Source organism: Phyllobates terribilis, unplaced genomic scaffold, assembly GCF_046119375.1.
Source record: "Phyllobates terribilis strain yellow unplaced genomic scaffold, ASM4611937v1 Scaffold_20__1_contigs__length_20440879, whole genome shotgun sequence".
NCBI classification, from domain to species: Eukaryota; Metazoa; Chordata; class Amphibia; order Anura; family Dendrobatidae; genus Phyllobates; species Phyllobates terribilis.
The window spans coordinates 10,679,530-10,684,370 of record NW_027362780.1 but is presented as its reverse complement, the minus strand read 5'-3'; positions in this window follow the sequence as shown (position 1 = coordinate 10,684,370).

The window sequence follows — 4,841 nt, the reverse complement described above, 5'->3', positions numbered from 1 at the left end:
TTTATTAACTTGTATTTATGTTGTTTCATCCTATGCTTTATTAAATTGTATTTATGTTGTTTTGTCCTATGCTTTATTAAATTGTATTTATGTTGCTTATCCTATGCTTTATTAAATTTTATTTATGTTGTTTTATCCTATGCTTTATAAATTGTATTTATGTTGTTTTATCCTATGCTTTGTTAAATTGTATTTATGTTGTTTTATCCTATGCTTTATTAAATTGTATTTATGTTGTTTTATCCTATTCTTTATTAAATTGTATTTATGTTGTTTTAACCTATGCTTTATTAAATTGTATTCATGTTGTTTTATCTTATGCTTTACTAAATTATATTCATGTTGTTTTATCTTATGCTTTATTAAATTGTATTTATGTTGTTTTAACATATGCTTTATTAAATTGTATTTATGTTGTTTTATCCTATGCTTTATTAAATTGTATTTATGTTGTTTTAGCCTATGCTTTATTAAATTGTATTTATGTTGTTTTGACCTATGCTTTACTAAATTGTATTTATGTTGTTGTATCCTATGCTTTATTAAATTGTATTTATGTTGTTTTATCCTATGCTTTATTAAATTGAATTTATGTTGTTTTATCCTATGCTTTATTAAATGGTATTTATGTTGTTTTAACATATGCTTTATTAAATTGTATTTATGTTGTTTTATCTTATGCTTTATTAAATTGTATTTATGTTGTTTTATCCTATGCTTTATTACATTGTATTTATGTTGTTTCATCCTATGCTTTATTAAATTGTATTTATGTTGTTTTGTCCTATGCTTTATTAAATTGTATTTATGTTGTTTTATCCTATGCTTCATTAAACTGTATTTATGTTGTTTTATCCTATGCTTTATTAAATTGTATTTATGTTGCTTTGTCCTATACTTTATTAAATTGTATTTATGTTGCTTATCCTATGCTTTATTAAATTGTATTTATGTTGTTTTATCCTATGCTTTATTAAATTGTATTTATGTTGTTTTATCCTATGCTTCATTAAACTGTATTTATGTTGTTTTATCCTATGCTTTATTAAATTGTATTTATGTTGTTTTGTCCTATACTTTATTATATTGTATTTATGTTGCTTATCCTATGCTTTATTAAATTGTATTTATGTTATTTTATCCTGTGCTTTATTAAATTGTATATATGTGGTTTTATCCTATGCATTATTAAATAGTATTTATGTTGTTTTATCCTCTGCTTTATTAAATTGTATTTATGTTTTTTTATCCTATGCTTTATAAAATTGCATTTATGTTGTTTTATCCTATGCTTTATTAAATTGTATTTATGTTGTTTTATCCTATGCTTTATTAAATTGTATTTATGTTGTTTTATCCTATGCTTTATTAAATTGTATTTATGTTGTTTTAACCTATGCTTTATTAAATTGTATTTATGTTGTTTTGTCCTATGCTTTATTAAATTGTATTTATATTGTTTTAGCCTATGCTTTATTAAATTGTATTTATGTTGTTTTAACCTATGCTTTATTAAATTGTATTTATGTTGTTTTATCCTATGCTTTATTAAATTGTATATATGTTGTTTTATCCTATGCTTTATTAAATTGTATTTATGTTGTTTTATCCTATGCTTTATTAAATTGCATTTATGTTTTTTTATCCTGTGCTTTATTAAATTGTATTTATGTGGTTTTATCCTATGCTTTATTAAATTGTATTTATGTTGTTTTAACCTATGCTTTATTAAATTGTATTCATGTTGTTTTATCTTATGCTTTACTAAATTATATTCATGTTGTTTTATCTTATGCTTTATTAAATTGTATTTATGTTGTTTTAACATATGCTTTATTAAATTGTATTTATGTTGTTTTATCCTATGTTTTATTAAATTGTATTTATGTTGTTTTATCCTGTGCTTTATTAAATAGTATTTATGTGGTTTTATCCTATGCTTTATTAAATAGTATTTATGTTGTTTTATCCTATGTTTTATTAAATTGTATTTATGTTGTTTTATCCTATGCTTTATTAAATTGTATTTATGTTGTTTTATGCTATGCTTTATTAAATTGTATTTATGTTGTTTTATCCTATGCTTTATTAAATTGTATTTATGTTGTTTTAACCTATGCTTTATTAAATTGTATTTATGTTGTTTTGTCCTATGCTTTATTAAATTGTATTTATGTTGTTTTAACCTATGCTTTATTAAATTGTATTTATGTTGTTTTAACCTATGCTTTATTAAATTATATTTATGTTGTTTTATCCTATGCTTTATTAAATTGTATTTATGTTGTTTTATCCTATGCTTTATTAAATTGTATTTATGTTATTTTATCCTATGCTTTATTAAATTGTATTTATGTTGTTTTAACCTATGCTTTATTAAATTTTATTTATGTTGTTTTATCCTATGCTTTATTAAATTGTATTTATGTTGTTTTAACCTATGCTTTATTAAATTGTATTTATGTTGTTTTATCCTATGCTTTATTAAATTGTATTGATGTTGTTTTATCCTATGCTTTATTAACTTGTATTTATGTTGTTTCATCCTATGCTTTATTAAATTGTATTTATGTTGTTTTGTCCTATGCTTTATTAAATTGTATTTATGTTGCTTATCCTATGCTTTATTAAATTTTATTTATGTTGTTTTATCCTATGCTTTATAAATTGTATTTATGTTGTTTTATCCTATGTTTTATTAAATTGTATTTATGTTGTTTTATCCTATGCTTTATTAAATTGTATTGATGTTGTTTTATCCTATTCTTTATTAAATTGTATTTATGTTGTTTTAACCTATGCTTTATTAAATTGTATTCATGTTGTTTTATCTTATGCTTTACTAAATTATATTCATGTTGTTTTATCTTATGCTTTATTAAATTGTATTTATGTTGTTTTAGCCTATGCTTTATTAAATTGTATTTATGTTGTTTTGACCTATGCTTTATTAAATTGTACTTATGTTGTTTTAGCCTATGCTTTATTAAATTGTATTTATGTTGTTTTGACCTATGCTTTACTAAATTGTATTTATGTTGTTGTATCCTATGCTTTATTAAATTGTATTTATGTTGTTTTAACCTATGCTTTATTAAATTATATTTATGTTGTTTTATCCTATGCTTTATTAAATTGTATTTATGTTGTTTTATCCTATGCTTTATTAAATTGTATTTATGTTGTTTTATCCTATGCTTTATCAAATTGTATTTATGTTGTTTTATCCTATGCTTTATTAAATTGTATTTATGTTGTTTTATGGTATGCTTTATTAAATTTTATTTATGTTGTTTTATCCTATGCTTTATTAAATTTTATTTATGTTGTTTTATCCTATGCTTTATAAATTGTTTTTATGTTGTTTTATCCTATGCTTTATTAAATTGTATTTATGTTGTTTTATCCTATGCTTTATTAAATTGTATTTATGTTGTTTTATCCTATGCTTTATTAAATTTGATTTATGTTGTTTTATCCTATGCTTTATAAATTGTATTCATGTTGTTTTAACCTATGCTTTATTAAATTGTATTTATGTTATTTTATCCTATGCTTTATTAAATTGTATTTATGTTGTTTTAACCTATGCTTTATTAAATTGTATTTATGTTGTTTTATCCCATGCTTTATTAAATTGTATTTATGTTGTTTTAACCTATGCTTTATTAAATTGTATTTATGTTGTTTTATCCTATGCTTTATTAAATTGTATTGATGTTGTTTTATCCTATGCTTTATTAACTTGTATTTATGTTGTTTCATCCTATGCTTTATTAAATTGTATTTATGTTGTTTTGTCCTATGCTTTATTAAATTGTATTTATGTTGCTTATCCTATGCTTTATTAAATTTTATTTATGTTGTTTTATCCTATGCTTTATAAATTGTATTTATGTTGTTTTATCCTATGTTTTATTAAATTGTATTTATGTTGTTTTATCCTATGCTTTATTAAATTGTATTTATGTTGTTTTATCCTATTCTTTATTAAATTGTATTTATGTTGTTTTAACCTATGCTTTATTAAATTGTATTCATGTTGTTTTATCTTATGCTTTACTAAATTATATTCATGTTGTTTTATCTTATGCTTTATTAAATTGTATTTATGTTGTTTTAACATATGCTTTATTAAATTGTATTTATGTTGTTTTATCCTATGCTTTATTAAATTGTATTTATGTTGTTTTAGCCTATGCTTTATTAAATTGTATTTATGTTGTTTTGACCTATGCTTTACTAAATTGTATTTATGTTGTTGTATCCTATGCTTTATTAAATTGTATTTATGTTGTTTTATCCTATGCTTTATTAAATTGAATTTATGCTGTTTTATCCTATGCTTTATTAAATGGTATTTATGTTGTTTTACCATATGCTTTATTAAATTGTATTTATGTTGTTTTATCTTATGCTTTATTAAATTGTATTTATGTTGTTTTATCCTATGCTTTATTACATTGTATTTATGTTGTTTCATCCTATGCTTTATTAAATTGTATTTATGTTGTTTTGTCCTATGCTTTATTAAATTGTATTTATGTTGTTTTATCCTATGCTTTAATAAATTGTTTTTATGTTGTTTTATCCTAAGCTTTATTAAATTGTATTTATGTTGTTTTATCCTAGGCTTTATTAAATTGTATTTATATTGTTTTATCCTATGCTTTATTAAATTGTATTTATGTTGTTTTATCCTACGCTTTATTAACTTGTATTTATGTTGTTTTAACCTATGCTTTATTAAATTGTATTTATGTTGTTTTGTCCTATGCTTTATTAAATTGTATTTATGTTGTTTTGACCTATGCTTTACTAAATTGTATTTATGTTGTTTT